At 39.7% G+C, this 19,234-nt stretch overlaps 1 protein-coding gene across 11 annotated transcripts in view; it reads left to right on the top strand.

The window, feature by feature from the left end:
- Window positions 1-1,282: 1,282 nt before the first annotated feature.
- Window positions 1,283-19,234, top strand: part of KDM4C (lysine demethylase 4C) — a 401,867-nt gene continuing 383,915 nt past the window's right edge. For 3 of the 11 annotated variants that reach the window (XR_014020688.1, XM_081282627.1, XM_081282632.1), the window contains exon 1: window positions 1,287-2,028. The gene's annotated coding sequence lies outside the window, so the exon portion shown is untranslated. Of the gene's footprint in view, window positions 2,029-19,234 lie in introns of all 11 variants that reach the window. The other 8 variants (XM_081282625.1, XM_081282626.1, XR_014020689.1 and 5 more) reach the window with 8 other exon arrangements.

The raw sequence follows: 19,234 nt of genomic DNA, 5'->3' as shown, positions 1-19,234 counted from the left end.
AAGAGTCTGAACCTTAAAAAACTCACACAGTGCTTTATAACTTTTGAGATTTTGACATTTTATATTATCTTCTCTGATTATCAGTAATGCTCAGTGAAGCCAGCAATGCTTGTATATCATCCTAGTCCTTCATGTTAAAAAACAAAAACCATACTCACCAGGCGTGGTAGAGTATGCCTGTAATTCCCAAGACTTGGGAGTCTGAAACAGGAGGATTGCAAGTTTGAGGCCAGTCTCAGTAACTTAGAGAGATCCTATCTTAAAATAAAAAGAACTGGAACTACAGCTCAGTGGTAGAGCATCCCTGGGTTCAATTCCCAATACCAAAACAAAACAAAAAGAGATAATATTACCCATTCGTTGTATTATTTTAAGTATTTGGTGAATATATGTGAAATTCTTAAGTGTCTCTCTCACAGTATGCCCCCCAATAAATATTCAGTTACATATTTATGGTTCTGGCATATCCTATTGGCTTGTAAGGAGGGTTGGGAATCTTCACAACATAAACAGTTGGAAAATTACCAATTGGGTTTATATGTTAGGCAAGTTTAGAAGTGTGTGGGTTAGCGGATCTAAAGTGTTTTTAATTCAACAGCTACAGGAATATTGTGGCTCAATAATCGCATTAGTTTTAGCTTATATTATATTCCATATATTTTCACAAAGTTGTGACAAATGTATCTGTAAAGATTTTTTTTTTTTTTAAAGAGGAAATCAGTGTATTGTAACAGAAAACTCAGCCTCTTAGATAGCCCAGGTTTGCTTACTGGTGTAAAGATCTGCTCAGTCCTTCTTTGCTTAGAAGACATTAGGGGAAATGCCACCGGACTCAGATGGGGACTCTGCAGGGAAGTTTAAAAAAAAATTGGTACAGCTTTGCAAAACATCTGGTGCTCAGCCATCTGTCTTTGGCAGTACAAGGGCTTAAGGTCTGTGTGGTTCTTTCCTACACCTTAGAGGGCGGGGTTACACAGCAGAATCAATAAACCTTAGTAGCAAGTAAACTTAGATCTAAGTTCTCAAGGGCCCATAGGCACCTGCGCTTCCAGTTACTCCAATTGAGGTCTCAAATTCCCGAGGGATACCCCCTCCCCCTACTCCCAGTCCATGATCTCTATGGCAGCCACTTTCAGGTCTCCCCACTGTAATCGCACACCTGCTTGGGGCGGGACTTGCTATGAATACGTGACTTGAATACGGAACAATTTTGCATCCGGAGGTTAACTAGGTTTTACTTGAGAGTTGCTTGTTAAGGGGTTGGGGCACGTGGGAACTATTGTTCTATTAGATATCTTCCACTGTAGTAAGAAAGGTGAAAGGCCCTCAAAATTCGTGAAGGGAGAACGGATTCAAAACGCTGTCATCGCACGCCCAGACTTCCTTGCCAGGCTAGGCTGGGCATTCCTAGGCCCCACCCATGGCAACGCCACTCTGACGTCCGCGCGCCGGAGGCCGTCATAGGCCCGTGTCGGAGCCCAGGAGGACGTGTGGCGCGTGGACTACATCAGGTCCCACATTAGTCCTGTGGGAACACGGTACGCGCTTCCGGGCAAGGTTCTGTGCACCTGTTCCCTCCTTCGGTTCAAGTACCTTACCCCTCTGGGAAGAAAGAGGCATGCCTGTCTCCAGAGAACAAGAAGATGGGCCACAGAGAACCACGTAGAACATAGTGTAAAAGACAGTCCAAAGCTAGAAGGTGCCGGGCACCTTTAAGCTGTTTGGAAGTTCACGTGACTAAGTGCCGGACCCCAGCAGTCACGTGACGGCGCGCGCGCTCACGCAGGGAGAGCCGTTCTGCGCTGTGCGCGCGCCGTCGCCGCTGTCTCCCACCCACCCCCTCGACGGGAGGGTGAGGAGCGGCGGAGTGATCAAGCTTCTGAGGCCCTGTGCGCGTGCGCAGCGAACAGCTGTCACCCAGTGCGGAACAAGTCTTCCAAATTTCCCAAATCTCCCCGGGCGGGAGGCCACCGTCTTCCTTCTCATCCTCTTTCTTCGGGTCGTGTGCTCGCCCCATCCGCGCGCCAGGTAACCGCTTTTCCGGAGTCAGGGAGATGGGGGCGGCGGGGGGAGGGGCTCGGGCGATCTTCCCGGCACTGTCCCTCTCCACGCGGGGTAGCGAGGGGTGTGGGCGTCCAGAGGAGCTGAGGCACCGGGGCAGAGACGCTCAGTCTGCGACCGCGGCGACTGTCATGCTGGGGAGGGAGCGGACGGCCTTGGTCGCAGGGGAGGGAGGCGGGGGCCAGTGACAGTCCGATCCGGCCCTTACAGGGTTCGGTCCCCGTGCTCGCCATTCTCCCGGGAGCTGGAGTCGGGGTCGTGCTCTTTAGGACAGAGGAACGCGCGGTGTTCTGGGGGTACCGAGCCCTTTACCCTCCCAGCCGGGTCTGCGGCGGACACCAGGAAGGCCCGGCCTGGTGCGCTCCTCTGGGCCCTCCCTTCCCTGAGACTGTCACGACCCCGCGGAATGAGAGTGGGGGCTCTTCTCTAGACCACCCGTCGCAGGCAGCCAGTTCCTCATTCGGGTTCGTTCTCAGTCACCGCAGCTGTCCTTGTTGGTTTTTATTCTTCGGCACGGGGCCATTTCTTCCTGCAGTGCCTGTAAGAGCCACGATGTGGGGTAGACAGTGGGTGCTTAATTAATGCGAGTTGGATCGGGGTGCGTGGACTGCCAGGTACAGGACGTGTTGTGGGGCTAGGATGTACAGCCAGAAGGCAGGCAGGCTGGGTCTCCAGGCTGGAACTTGGGGCGTTTCTTCCTGCTCCCTCAGCCAGTGAAACCAGCACGGCTCAACTCCGATGCTTTCTTTCCTCCTGTACTCGGAGCCAGGCTCCCCCCTTAGCTGTGTCCTGTTAAGACTGCACTGGCTGGCTTTGGTTGTGGGCAACAACTAGGGGGTTTTGTCAGGTTCTCTCTTCCGGAGAAAACAGAGCAAACTTTTTTTTTGCACTTGGTAAATTACCAATGCGAGGTCATTTATGTAGCATTGCTTCGGAGGTATAAGGTTAGAGTCTCAGTGGGCTCACCCTTGTCCGGGTGAAAGCATTTGATAGGTTCAGTACCCGTAGGTTCGCCCCAAACTTCGCCCTATTTCACTCACTAGAGTTTTTTTTTTTTTTTTTAAACTTGGCTTCACTGTTTCTATGGCAACGGTTAAGAATATTCCAATTTCGAAGTGTTGTGGTTGAAAATTAGTGACTTTAGTTTTTAAAGGTTCAGTTTTACTATGTAGCACTCAGTTCTTTGAGACCAACCACTCAAATTTGCCTACTTTGCTAGTTCCCTGGCAGTCCCTCTCCCCAGCTTTGTTTTGGAACGTATAACACATTTTTTGGTTTAGACCAATTTTAGTGTTACGAAAAGATTGCACCTAATCTTTACAGCACCTCACAACCTTGGTAATAAAACAAAAAAAAATTAAAATAATTTGTAGTTGTAGATGAACACAATGCCCTTATTCATTCATTCATTCATTCATTCACTCATTCATTCATTTATTTATTTTTAATATGGTGCTAAATATCAAACCCAGTGCCTTACACTGATCAGGTGCTTGTTTTGTTTTGTCAGCGCACTTTAATCCCTTGCTTTTTTAAAGTTTAAAATAAACGTTTTATGGGGTTAGGAGTGTAAATCAGTGGTAGAGCGCTTGGTTGGCATGCGTGAGACCCTGGGTTCAATCCCTAGCTCCAAGAAAATAAAACAAACATTTGCGGTGTCGCAGCGCACAAACCCTTAAAAAAAAAGTCCACCAATTATTCTGTAAGAATGAAGATTTTTAGGAGTTTAACAGGTACTTCATCTTTTCAGAAGTTTCTTCAATTTAAATTTCAGTTTAGGGATGAAGATCTAGTAAACTGAGTTATTTTCTGAACACCTTCCATGGGTAGGTTAGGTGCCTCTCGCCTGCAGCCTTAGGCCCCTCTTTCCTATTCTCATTGTTTTGTAAATGCTTTGCCTCACTTTTCTCCCCCACCAGACTGTTAAAGCCTTGAGACCAGTTTTTTTCCCCTCCCTCTCTTTTCTTTTAGTAATTAAGCCTGAGGTGCTTAAAATATTCCTTTATTGAGAAACAAATTTACCTATCTAAAATGTACAACTCAATAGTTTTTAGTATGCGCACAGAACAATTTTAGAATATTTTTGTTTTTATTTTTTGGTACCAGGGATTGAAGCCAGAGGCACTAAACCACTGAGCCCCATCCCCAGCCCTTTTAATTTTTACTTAGACAGGGTCCTATTAAGTTGCTTAGGGCCTAAGTTGCTGAGACTGGCTTTGATTTTTTTTTTTTTTCCTGGGTACCGGGATTGAACTCAGGAGCACTCAACCACTGAGCCACATCCCCAGTCCTATTTTTTGTTTTATTTAGAGACAAGGTCTCACTGAGTTGCTTAGCGCCTCAGGCGGGCTTTGAACTTGAGATCCTCTTTCTGCCTCAGTCTCCCTAGCCACTGGGATGACAGGCATGCATCACTGCGCTCCAGCATGGCTTTCAACTTTTGATCTTCCTGCCTCAGTTTCCTGAGCTGCAGGGATTATAGGTGTGTGGGACTACACCCTTCTCTGTAGAATACTCATGTCACCTTCCAAAATAAACCTTGTTTTCATTACAGCCATTGCCCATTTTCCTCCAACTTCCTCCCCCTCCAGCCTTGGAATCAGCTTTCTGTCTTAATAGATTTGTTTGTTCTGGACATTTCATATAAATGAACCGTACCCTAGTTGATGTTTTGTGACTGGCTTAATTTGCATATTTTCAAGGTTCATCCTTACGGCAGCCTGTATCAGCACAGTATTCGATTTAATGGCACAATAATATTCCATTGTATGGAAATATGATATTTCATTCATCAGTTGATGGACTTTCAGTTGATGGACTTTCGGATTGTTTTCACTTTTGTGCTTTTATGAATAATGTTGCTGCTATGAACATTTGTGAACTATTTTTTTTTTAAATTTATTTATTTTTTAGTTGTAGGTGGACACAGTATGTTTGTTTTATTTATTTTTATGTGGTGCGGAGGTTTGAACCCAGGTCCTCCCACGTGCTAGGAGAGCGCTCTACCCTGAGCCACAACCTGAGCACCCCTGAACTAGTTTTTTTAAAAATTTTTATTAGTTGTTGATGGACCCTTATTTTATTTACTTATTTATATGTGGTGCTGAGAAACGAACCCAGTGCCTCACACATGCTAGGCAAGCACTTTACCATTGAGAGCCACAACCCCAGCCCTGTGAACTAGTGTTATGTGTGGATTTATGTTTTATTCACTCTTATACACAGTGGTGGGATTACTGCATTAATCATCTTTTGAATGAACAGATGAACAAGGAACGATAGTTGGTCTTAAGGAATATTCTTTGGAGACATTGGAGGGGCCCATTGACTTCCTTGCTCCACTACCAAGTGTACTTCTCTATTTATAGACCAGAACTCTCTACAGGTTTTGTCCATAGCTTGTGCTATTCCTTCTCTGAATATTATTAAGATCATTCCTTTCTATAGCATAGTTTTCATACTGCTCATAGCTAGTCCCTTATATTAATTTATTTGTTATGTATTTATTAGTGATATAATGATAAAACAGGTACATTCCATACAGCAATTAAGCTCTGTATAATGCAGGTCTCTCAAGCTTTAAAAATTTGTTGTTCCTTTTATTTTAATTTTTTTCTCTTCCTTTTCTTTAAATATTAATATTTAATGCTTCTCCTGTTATCCTATTTCTGATATGAAATTTTTGGGAGTATGACATGTAGCTTTTTTTTTTCCCCCTCACTGCTGGGGATTGAACCCAGGGCCTTGCACATGCAGTGTGTCTTTTTATTCCTACTGGTCTAGAAAGAAAGTTATTTGGAGCATATGATACAAATTTGAAATATTAGCTTTTTTTTTTTTTTTCAACTGTTAATTCCCAAGGATTCCTTACACCCTGTTCTCCCTGCCCATTAAAGATGTGCCTTTCTAAATCCATCCTTGCTAGGCCTAATCCCTTCCCCTCTCAAGCAATCAGTATGATCCTTTTAAGGATTATGTTCTTCCTTCAAGTCCTCTTTCACTGAGGAACCAGTCATAATTCTCAGATCTACTTATGAGATTTTGATTAGCCAATGGCCTTCTTCCCATTGGACTCCTCTGACTTCTTATTTCTCTAGGCCTGGTACCCAGCTCACACTCCTGTTCCCTCTGCCTACACTGTTACCTTGACCTGCACTGCCCTTTCTGGTTGGTTCCATCCCTTTCAGAAAACAGTCCAATTGTCTCTTCTTCAAGTTAGTCTCCCTCAATCCTGCACACTTGCCTTAGTAGCATTCTGTAATGTCCTTCACACTCTTAAACAACCATGCCATTACTTGTCCTTTTCTTCCTTCTCCACCTTCATGAATGAAAAGAGAAAGGGCCACACAAAAATATTAACAGTAATTAGTTATTTCTGAATGATGGAATTGTGGATAATTTGTTTCCTTGGTGTTTAAGTGTATTTTCTAATTTTCTCCTGTGGAGGATAGTTAATTAAAAATCCATGTTTATTAGAAATTTGGAAAACTGGAGCAGATGGAAGGAAAAAGAAAAGTTATCAGTATTGTCATTTTAATTTTGGTAAAATTTCTTCTAACATTTTTCATTTTGTTTTAATTACCTAGATGAAATTTTACTATAACTTCATCTAGCTTTTTTGGGGGAGCAGGTGATGATGGTACTAGAGATTGAACCCTAGGCACTTTACCAGTAAGTTATATCCCTGGGCAACACCCACCCCCCCGTCTTTGAGATGGAGCCTTGCTAAATTGTTGAGGATGGCCTGGAACTTGTGATCCTTCTGCCTGGGATTGCAGCAAGCATTTCTACTCTGCTGACATGAAACTTTTATTTTGATTTTTTTTCCTCGTATCTCTCAGTTTTCTAGGGAATGGTAAGGATACTTATCATTGGTTGCCTTGATGGAGTTTCTGGTACTGAAATGAAGCAGATTATTAGAGAATAGAATTAGCATCTTAGGCTGTTAGGGTATGAGAACCAAATATGCTAAGAATCTCATTTCCCTGAGAATGTCCTGATTTGTATGTTTCATGATACAGAGATTTTTCCTTGAATAATTTCTTATTATTTGCATTGTTTTAGTTTTGCTTGGTGCTTTATTATACAAGTAGTGGATACATTTCTACAATCAATTAATATTATGTTCCTTACACTGTAAGATGTTGAAAATGTAGTGAACTCAATACAAGTGATTCTCTAAGAGTTCATGAAAGAATTATTTTAAGAGTGAATATTTAGTTACACTGTGTACTATATTTTCAGACATAGTGGCTTTAGCTATTGTATTTATGAACTGCTACTGCATAGAGTCTCTAAAATTCATTCTAGATTCTTTTGGGTTTGTGTTTCTTATATTACTATGGAGCAGAGTAATGTGTCGTCAATGCCCTGTTGGTGGATGATGCACACCTGTAATCTCAGGGATTCCAAGAGTAAGGCTGAAGCAGGAGGATTGTGAGACCTTTTATTAAATAATAATAAAAAATCTTTTTTTCTTATTAAAAATAATTTTATATAATAATTCTGGGTATTAATTTAGCGGCTCTATTTGTTCAGTATAGCAAACAGCTTTGATCTTCCCTTTCAGCTTTGCTTTGGGATTTCTCACGAATCTCATTTTATTATTTACTAGCAAGTCCACAAATTATCCCAGAAATATATATGTAATTAGTCAGTTTGACTCCACTTCCAGTTCATCTTCCCAATATGCATTCCAGCCTCCCTCCAATCTCTTCTTTACCTGAAGATGTTTAAAAATGCAAATTGATCATTCTCATTGTCCTCTGGCATTTAAAATTCCTGTAGTATTATTCATTTATCTCAGATTTCCCTCCCCCACCCAGGCCTTATCTAGATCTACTTTTCATCTCTGCCCATCTGCTTTCTCTTTCTTCAAACTGTATCTGCCCTTCTCAAAAATGCTATTTTTTTTTTGCCAGGCTGACTTTTCATTTTCTTCCTTTCCATACATCTTTCAGATATATACTTGAATGTATATTCTTCCTCAAAACATGTAATTTCCCAGTCTAAACCAGCTTTCTTAATTATAATCTGTTAGTCTATTCTAAAAAAATATTTTTAGTTACAGATGGACACAATACCTTCATTTATTTTTATTTTTATGTGGTGCTGAAGATCACACCCAATGCCTCACAAAGTGCTCTACCACTGAGCTACAATCCAGGATTGAACCCAGTGTCTCACACATGCCAGGCAAGTGCTGTATCACTGAGCTACTACCCCAGTCCCTATGTTAGCTTACAGTTGCATAGTGATTATTTGATTTTTCCTCCTAAATGTGAGAATTCTACAAGGGCAGTGATCAAGTATATTTGTCTTCTTATTTCACATCAGCACACCTTTACTTCTCCAGCACCACAGAATAGGTGCTCAATAAACATTTGTTTAATGAATTAATGAAAAAGTTGAACTATGAAGCTAGGACACAGGACATACATTTTCCTTTTTGTGACCCAGTGTATACACACATACTTAGTGAAACTGAAATTTCACAGAAAAATACTTCAACTGCTTGAGCTACATTCTGATATTTTATCTTTTGTGCTATGCCATAGAATGTGTGTAAAATATGTATAAATACACACATGGGGCTGGGTTTGTAGCTCAGTGGTAAAGCGCTTGCCTAGCATGTGTGAGGCACTGGTTTTGATTCTCAGCCCCCACAAAAATGAATAAAGATATTGTGTTCATCTACAACTAAAACTATTTAAAAAATAAATACATACACACACACATACACATATACACTGTGGATTGAACCCAGGGGCTCTTTACTATTGAGCTATCTCTTTGTCTCAAAATTGTGATCCTTCTGCTATAACCTGCTGAGGTGTGGGGATTATAGGCCTGTGCTATGGTGCCTAGCTACATATTATAAAAATATTGATATACCCCATTAATTTGGGTAGGACAGCCTTTTGAACAGCATAGCTCTAAGGCAGTATAAGGAAAACTCTTCATTTCCATTAGCCTCTCTCTCTTTTATGCTGAGTATTTTTTTTTTTTTAAAGAGAGTGAGAGAGTAGAGAGAGAGAGAGAGAGAGAGAATTTTTAATATTTATTTTTTAGTTCTCGGCGGACACAACATCTTTGTTGGTATGTGGTGCTGAGGATCGAACCCTGGTCGCACGCATGCCAGGCAAGCGCGCTACCGCTTGAGCCACATCCCCAGCCCCTATGCTGAGTATTGAATGGAGGTGCTGTACCATTGATCATTGATCTGTATTCACAGTTCCTTTTATTTATTTATTTATTTTTAAGACAGGGAGTAAGTTGCTAAGGGTCTTGCTAAATTGCAGAGGCTAGCCTTGAACTTGTGTTCCTCTTGTCTCAGCCTCCCCAGTTGCTGAGATTATGGATCTGTGCTATCATGCATGGCTACCATCAACCCCCTTCCTTGAAACTTAATTGCTAATTTTTTTGAGTCTCCTTGGATGGGAAATACAAGTATAGCTTTAAATAACACATCTTTGTTGTCTCTTTAAAGAAATGAAAGCAGAGCTGGGAGTGGTAGTCCAGTGGCTCCAGAGGCCTAGGCAGGAGGATCTCGAGTTCAAAGCCAGCCTCAGCAATTTAGTGAAGCTCTAAGTAATTCAGTGAGACCCTGTCTGTAAGTAAAATACAAAATAGGGCTGGGGATGTGGCTCAGTGTTCGAGTGCCTCAGGGGTACAACGAAATAAAAAAAAAAATGAAGGCAGTTCTACAGAGAAATTCTGGTCTGGTCTCAAATAGTTCATATTGAGAAAAATACAAATCTACTTGCCTCTACTTTAGGCCTAATTAATTAATTAATTATCATTTTTGAGGTAGTGGGAATCAAACCCAGGGCCTTGTACCTGTTAGGCAAGTGCTCTTCCCCTGAGCTACTCTCCCCACCCCTAGCCCCTTCTAGTAGGTCTTATCTTGCAGATTTCTCTGGTCCAATGATAGTCAGTACTCATCCACCATACTTGACTGAGCTCAAGTATGGTGTGTGGCCGGTCATAGAATTTTTTTTTTTTCTTCTTTCATTGCTTGGGATCAAATCCAGGGCCTCATGCATGTGAGGCAAGTACTCTACCACTGAGCTATATCCTCAGGAAGTCACCACATTTTAGGGCTGGCTTTTCATCAATCTTGCTTACCAATTTATTATAAAACAAAATGTGGTGGTGGTTACCTGTAATCTCAGCAGCTCCAGAGGCTGAGGCAGGAGGATTGCAAGTTCAAGGCCAGACTGGGTAACTCAGCAGGAATCTGTTTCAAAATAAATAAAAAGGGCTGGGCATGTAGCTCAGGGGGAGAAAATCCCTGTATTCAGCCCCCAGAAGGGGGAAAAATAAATCACTATACAAAATTAAATACATTGTATGATTCAAATTGTGTTTAAACATAGTTCCAAACGTGTATATGTTTAGAAAAAATACATCAGATTATTTATTTTATTATTCAGATTATTTATTGATTTTGGTGATGGGATTGTCATTTTGAGAAAGTACATTCCTGTTTATAATGAAACACTCAGTTAAAAGCCAAACTTTATATTATCGAGTATGTTCAAATAGGAAAAAAATAACACCTTTATTATGTTGGATATAACCCAGGTTTTTTAGTGGCTGCATTTTGGGGACACCTGAGGGTATAACTATGTTCGACCATGTAATTGTTTTTTTTTTTGGGTACTGGGGATTGAACTCAGGGGTACTCAACCACTGAGCCACATCCCCAGCCCTATTTTGTATTTTATTTAGAGACAGGATGTCACTGAGTTGCTTAAAGCCTTGCCATTGCTGAGGCTGGCTTGGAACTCACAATTCTCCTCCCCAGCTGCTGGGATTATAGGTGTGCACCATTGTTTCCGGCTGACCATGTAATCTTGTACTGTATAGTGACCTATGTTCTGCTCGTAGCTTTTCTAAGTTATTGAAGCCTAAACAGCCTGTTTTTCATCTTTTTTGCTGAAAATAGGATTCCATTTTCCCTCTGTTCAGCTCAAAAATGTTGATAATAGATCTTCACTTATGGTTGACCAAAGCCTGATTTGGAAAGTCTTAATGTTCTTTAATAAAACCCATTGTTGAGCATGACTTGAAGGTAGAGATAGGATTTTGGGGTGAATTAGGATAAAACCTTTCTGTTGAATTTGGGAAATGTGTAGCTAGGTAATAGGACTTATAAATTGAAGGAAATAGTGATAGTTTAAATGTATAATAATCAGTAAGTTTTTCTAAATTTATGTTTGTAATTTGTTAGGTTTCCAACAACACAAGTCTTATGTCAAATCAAATGTTTGAAAATATATTTGATAATTGTACAACAAGCTATCCTTCTAAGTATTGATTTTCATGAAGGCAAGAGAAAACTTGAAATTAAAGACAAATGCCAAAGATAGGACTGTTGGCTGCATAGATGGGTATGTGTGTGGGCAATTTTAGAGGCTTCCTAGTACTGTTCTCATTTTCAGCATTTTAAGTTCAGAAACCTGAACTTTCCTGATCTATGCAGAGTATTGGGCATTGGAGGACTAATGTTTTTGGTGTCATTTTCTAATTAAACCCATAAGAACCAGAACATGGATTGTAAGCACATGTGTCTGCTCTTTAGGACTTTGTGGAGAGTCTTGATCCCCTGGAAAAGCATACAAGCGGTCATACATTATCAGTTTCCAGCAGATGGAGATGGGGAGGTTGAGTTGGATGATATTCACCTGTGGGATTTCCCTGAACCATGGAACATACAGCTTTGCTCATTCTTTCCTGCAGCTGGTCTGGTGGCTCATGCCTATAATCCCAGCCATTCAGGAGGCTGAGGCAGGAGGATCATAGGTTCAAGGCCAGCCTGGGTAATTTAGAGAGACTGTCTCAAATCAACAAAATAAATAGGGTTGAGAATGCAGTTCAATGGTAGAGCGCCCCTAGGTTCAATTCCCAGTACTGCAAAACAAAAACAAAACAACACAACACTATAAAAAAAACTTCCTTGCCAATAAAGTTTTTCTTTTTTTTGTGGTGCTGGGGATTGAACTCAGGGCCTCCTGCATGCTAAGCAAGCACTCAGCATGGTCACAGGCATCCCTTTGAGTGGATGGCTGATGTATAGGCCTTTTTTGTTTGTTTGACAGGTAGCTTATCTCATTCATTTTGTTTTTATCTATTCAACTTTCAAAAGGAAGCCTTGCCTGAAATTTGGAAACAGTTTATTGATGGGGTACACATTCAGGCATTTTTCATTAATAGGAAGAATATGGCCATGAGCTAAATAGATAAATTCATTTTTCTTTGGTTTTTGATTATTATTTTCTTTTTGGTGGTGCTGGGAATTGAACCCAGTCTCACACACACTTAGCATGCATTCTATCACTGAGCTACTTGCTAGCTTTGATGATTTTATCTTTAAAAATATTTTATTTATATAACAATATTTCTTCAATTTTTAATTGGGGGGGGGGTGAACCAGGGATTGTACTCAGCAGTGCTCAACCACTTAGCCACATCCCCAGCCCTTTTTTAGTATTTTCTTTAGAGAGAGAGGGTGTTGTTGGTTAGGGCCTCACTAACTTGGCGAAGGCTAGCTTTGATTCTCCTGCCTCAGTCTCCTGAGCAGCTGGGATTACAGACCCAGCTGGGATTATAGGCCCAGCTGGGATTACAGCTTTCGTCACTACTTTTAATTTTTGAATAGGTAATACAAGGTAAACAACAAAGTATAAAATAAGATAGAGGTATAAGAGATATAAAGGGACAGAAAATGTATTTTCTTAACTTTGGCCTTTAGGTATCTCATTACTTCCCTTTGGTCAACCTTTTTTAAGGAGTTTCCTTTAGGGCTTTCTAGAGATATTCTATATAAGCATATGTGTACATTTTTTACACAAATGGTATTATGTGTACTTTTTCTTTGTTGGTACTGGGGATTGAACCCAAGGTGTTTTATCTCCACTGAGTTATATCTCCAGACCTTTTGATATTTTATTTTGAGACAGGGTCTCACTAAATTGCTTAGGGCCTTGCTAAATTGCTGAGGCTGGCCTCAAACTTGCAACCCTCCTTCCTCAGCCTTTCGAGTCTGGGATTACACATGTGCACCACTGTGCCCAGTCATCTATACTTATTCTTTTAATCTCTCTCTCTCTCTTTTTTTTTTTTTTTTTACTAACAGTTTAAGATGAAGGTGTTTTTTTTAATATTAGTATATATAGAGCTCCCTATATGTGTTTGCACAGTTTTTCATTATATACACATACCATAAGGTATCCCAGTCAGCTTTTGATTATTGTGACAGAATACCTGCAATCATCAGTGTAAAAGAAGGAAAGGTTTGTTCTGGCACATGGTTTCAGAAGTTTCAGTCCATTGTCACTTGGCCTTATTGCCTTTGGGCCTGTGGCAAGACAGCACATCATGATGGGAGGGCATGATGAAGGAAATTGCTCCCTTCAAGGAGTCTGGGAAGAAAAAGGAGAGAACAAGCCCAGTGATCTCACTATACCCTTCACCTTCCTTAATCTTGGCTCCACCTCCTAAAGTTTTTACCACTTGCCAATAGTGCTATTATCTGGGAACTAAGCCATCAACCTAGGAGCTTTTGGAGGACGTTTAAGGTCCATACCACAATAAGGTGTTTAACTAATGCAAGGCTGGAAGTCATTTAGGTTGGATTTTTTTTTTTTTTTTTTTTTTTTTTTTTTTTGGTGCTGCAGATTCATCCTAGGGCTGTCTGCATTCGAAACAAGCACTCTACCAAGTGAGCTATATCCCCAGCCCCTAGGTTGATTTTATTTCTGTGTAATGATCTGTTCATGAATCATTATGTCAATGTTGTAATTGCCTTAGCTTTAGCTTTATTATATGTTTTTAGAAATTTACAGACTATTCTTATTTATTTTTCTTCATTATATTTGACTTTGGAATCAACTGTCTAGTTCCAAAAACTATTACTTGCTTTTATTGACAATATATTTAATTTGTGGACTTACCTATAAAGCTATCTTGAAGATGCTAAGTTTTCTTGGCTGAAAATACAGTATATCTTTCCATTTACATCTTCTTTTTAAGCCCTTATTACAGACATTTTAAAGTTATCTTTATTCTGGTCTTACAGATTTCTTAAATTTTTTCCTTCATATTTTAATTTTTTCCTTTGGGATAATGTCAATTTTTAGAAAAATTCCAATTATGGTACAAAGAACTTTTATTTCTTTGAAAAATTAAGTGAGTTGCCTTCATGCCCCATCCATCCACAATAACTCAGTACACATTTACTACATTTTTCTGAATAACCAGTGTGTATTCATGAAGATCAGGAAATAGCTGGGCTCAGTGGCACCTGTTATCTCAGTGGATTGGGAGGTTGAGGCAAGAGGATTGTGAGCTCAAAGCCAGACTCACCAACTTACTGAGGCCCTAAGCAACTTAATGAGACCTTGTCTCAAAAAAGCAAAAGAGACAGGGATGTGGTTCTATTCCTGGTACCAAAAAAAAAAAAAACTAAAAACAAAACAAAACAAAAAGCTAACAACAACAAAACCAAAACCAAAAAAATTCAGGAATTAACATTGATAGATTATTGTCATCTAATTTGTAGACCCTTCACTTTTCACCATTTGTTTTAGTAATTAATATTTTTATAACCTACTCAGCAAAAGTATCTAAACCAGAATGATGCATTGCATTTTCCTGTTTTTGGATCTTTTTAGGCATCCCTTAATCTCAAATATATAAAATTATTATTATTATTATTTTTTTGGTTGAGGTACTGGGAATTGAACCCAGGGGTGCTCTATTCCAGAGCTACATTCCCAGCCCTTATTATTTTTTATTTTGAGACAGGATCTCATTAAGTTGCCCTGACTGGCCTTGAACTTGTGATCCTCCTGCTTTAGCCTCCCTTGCTGGGATCATAGTCCACTGCATTCGTGCCTGGCTTCAAATATTGATTTGAGGTGATTTTTGTTGATCTTGATTATCCTCATCTTGACATTTTTTTAAAGATTATAGGCTAGTTAGAGTCTCCCTTAATTTTGGCTTGTCTGCTGTTTTTCTCTGTACCAGATTCTTGAGGCATTGTTGGCAGGAATATCCAGAAGTCATTCTCTATTCTTTTCACTGAATCTTCCCAGGTAGCACACATTTTCATTTTATTCTTGTTTATTTTATTTTTTTACTTGTAGATGGACTTCATAACTTCATTTTTTATTTATTCATTTTTTATGTGGTTCTGATGATCAAACCCATTGCTTCATGTGTGTTAGGCAAGCACTCTACCACTGAGCCACAACCCCAGCCCTTCGTTTTGTTCTTTTACTGGAAATGTTTCCTTTAATTGCTTAAGATAGGGGCTGGGGATGTGGCTCAAGCGGTAGCGCGCTCGCCTGGCATGCGTGCGGCCCGGGTTCGATCCTCAGCACCACATACCAACAAAGATGTTGTGTCCGCTGAAAACTAAAAAATAAATATTAAAAATTCTCTCTCTCTCTCACTCTCTCTTAAAAAAAAAATAAAAAAAATAATTGCTTAAGATAATCTTCTATGCTTCTGTGCTCTTTCTTTTAAAGAAATATGTAAATATTTTCTGCCTTTTTAAGCTTTCACTTTATTTAATCAGTTTGGATTTATGGTTTATTAAAATTCATTAAGTTATTATCTGTTAATATTATTATTTGTATTGACACATTGTTATCAAGTCAGAAACTGTCAAGTTGGATTGCCTGTTTTACATGTTCCATGATTTTTGTAAACACTCCTTTTATTTCTTGAGCAGTGAACTATCTAAGCTCATTTTGAATTTTATCTACCCCAGTTATTTTGAAGCTAAGCTTTAAGTGCTGATTGTAATTGGAGTGTTGCTCCTAGGTTCTGTCAGAGATACAGACTGTGTATATATTCATATGTACATTTATGTATATGTCTGTGTTTATTTACTTATCCTTACACACATGTACACACAAAGAAGGATAAAACAAATATACTAATGTAAAACCATTATTTATTCCTGGAAAAATCCCTTAATCCCTTGTCATAATTTATTATTTTCATGTGCTTTTAGGTTTTTTTAAAATTTAATTTTTAGTTGTAGTTGGACACAATATGTTTATTTTATTTATTTATATGTGGTGCTGAGGATCGAACCCAGGACCTCAAGTGTGTTAGGTGAGGGCTCTACAGCTGAGCCACAACCCCAGCCCTGCTTTTGGATTTCGATTGTTTATTTTATTTTTAATATTTATTTTTCAGTTCTTGGCGGACACAACATCTTTGTTTGTATGTGGTGCTGAGGATCGAACCTGGGCCGCACGCACGCCAGGCGAGTGCGCTACCGCTTGAGCCACATCCCCAGCCCTTGATTGTTTATTTTAAAAGGAAATTTGACCAGTACTCTTTTTTAATATTTTTTTTAGCTGTTGATAGACCTTTATTTTATTTACTTATACGTGGTGCTGAGAATCAAACACAGTGCTTCACACAAGCCAGGCAAATGCGATACTACTGAGCCACAGCCTCAGCCCAACCAGTACTCTTAAATGAGATTAATAGCAGTTTTATTGGGTCAAGTAAAAAGAAAGTTTTGTTACTCCTTGTAGGCTTGCTTTTTAAGAAAGAATGTTTCTTTTTGGTGCTGAGAATTGAATGCAGGGGGGTGTTTTTACTACTGAGCTATGTCCTCAGTCTTTTTTATTTTGAGACAGAGTCTCACTAAAATTGCTGAGGGTCTTGGTAAATTGCTGAGGCTGGCCTTGAATTTGTGATCCTCCTTTTTCAGCCTCTTTTATTGCTGGGATTATAGCCATTACCACTGAGCCTGATTTAAGAATGGATTTTTAAACTTACTTTTCCTTTCTGTATCTGGGACAGTTTAAATAACACTATACTACTGAGTTTGGTTTCTTCAAAATTCAGGAGAATTCCCTTGTGAAAGAATTTGGGCCTGGTGCTGCAATTTGGTTTTCCTTCTCCTTTCTCCTTTCCTTTCCCCTTCCCCTTCTTCCTCTTCCCCTTCTTTCTCCTTCTTCCTATTCCTCCTAGTCCTCCTCGCCCTGCTGGAGAGCCTAGTAAAGAAGTCAGTTATGTTGGGACTTATATCTGAGGGATACTGCCTGTCTATCAATTCATTGCATACTTGCTGTCCAACTTCTGGAAAGTGATTTTCATATCATCCTTAGTTTCATCTCCCAAATGGGAATAGCCACAGTCTGATGACCCTACAGAAAACTTTTAAGAATGAAAATGAAGTTGTATGTTATAGCACAGTAAGGACCAAGCAAGGTCCTTTTTTTTTTTTTTTTTTAAAGGTTCCTTCCTTCCTTTTTTTCCTTTGTATTACTGGGGATTGAACTGAGCCCTGTTCCCATCCCTTTTCCTTTTTTATTTTGAGACAGCCTCATTAAATTGCTGATGCTGACCTCAAATTTGAAATCCTCCTCCTTTATCCTCCTAAATAGTGGGATTATAGACATGTACCACTGCTGCTGGTCTAAAGGTTCCAAGAGCTTTCAGTGAGGATAGCTCCCTGAATTCTTCTTTTTTGTTTTTTTTGGTACTGGGAATTGAACTCAGGGGCACTTAACCACTGAGCCACATCCCCAGCTCTATTTTGTATTTTATTTAGAGACAGAGTGTCACTGAGTTGCTTAATGCCTCACTAAGGTGCTGAGGCTGACTTTGAACTCATGATCCTCCACTCAGTCTCCTGAGCTGCTGGGGTTACAGGTGTGCGCCAGCTTTCACCTTTCAGTATCATTCTGTTGAAGGGGGGTTTATACTGATTAGACAGTCCTCTCTCTACTCCTAGACAAATGGGGAAAAAAAAAAGGCAAGAGGAGATATTTATTTATTTATTGTATTAAGGATTGACTCCAGAGGCACTTAACCACCAGCCCTTTTTTTTGCATTTTATTTAGAGACAGGGTCCTGCTGAATTGTATAGGGCCTTATTAAATTGCTGAGGCTGGTTTTGGACTCAATCCTCCTGCCTTGGCTTCCCCAGCCACTGGGATTACAGGCATGTACCACCATACCCAGCCAAGAGGAGAATTTATTACTGATGACAAAAAAAAAAAAAAAAAAATCATGAATCAAACAGTGTGATCTAGGTAGAGCTTGCTTATTTATTTATTTATTTATTTAGCACTTTGGATTGAACTCAGGGGCATTCAGCCACTGAGCCACACACCCCCAGTCCTAGTTTGTATTTTATTTAGAGACAGGGTCTCACCAAGTTGCTTAGTGCCTTGCCATTGCTGAGGCTGACTAAGAACTCGTGATCCTCCTGCCTCAGCCTCTGGAGCCACTGGGATTACAGGCATGTGCCACTGCGACCGGCCAGATAGAGTGTATTTTTGTGAATATTAATTATAATTAGTGAAGATTTGGTCTTATATTATTAACTACATTATTATGTATTTATTAACTACATTATTATCAAGGAAAAGTGGTAATAGAATATGATTTTGCCTTGTGTTTGCATCATGACTGTATTTGTGTTTATCATAAGTTGGTTAAATATTTGAGATGTTTGAGAAAAATGGCATTTGTCTAGGCCCCAAAAATATTTTTAGATGTGTTTGTTATGTCAAGGAAGCTGTGTATTGGTGTCAGAGTTAAGGAAATAAATGACCAACAAATACTTGTGCAAAGGTGCTGTGCCAAGCATTGCATATAGGATGAAAATTTGCCAGACCTGCCCAATGTTACACACTTGTAATCCTACTTACTCAGGAGACTGAAGCAGAATTGAAAGTTCAAGGCCAGTCTTAGCAATTTAGCCAGACCCTGTCTCAACCAAGTAAACAAAACAAAACAAAATACCCTACAAAAAAACAACAGACAACAAAAAGTACCTCCCCACCCCCCAACAACAACAAAACACCCTGAAAAAAACACAGCCATATCCATTTTCCTCTTGTGGTCTTTTGGATAGGTAGTTACCAAAAATGTGTAGATTGACATAATTCTCCAAAACAGCGTTTCTCCCATTTATGAATAATGTAGAAAGCACGGGTGGTCAGATTATTGTGTCTGCTGGGGGCGATGGTGTATGCATGTAATCACAGAGACTCTGGAGGCTGAGGCAGGAGGATCGTAAGTTCCAGGTCAGCCTCAGCAATTCAGGGAGGCCTTAAGCAACTCACTGAGACCTTGTCTCTAAATATATATATATATATATATATATATATATATATATATATATATATGT

Source organism: Spermophilus citellus (assembly GCF_964194105.1).
Source record: "Spermophilus citellus genome assembly, chromosome: 2".
NCBI lineage: Eukaryota > Metazoa > Chordata > Mammalia > Rodentia > Sciuridae > Spermophilus > Spermophilus citellus.
Note: the sequence above shows the minus strand (reverse complement) of the source record. Positions and strands in the feature narration are given on the sequence as shown.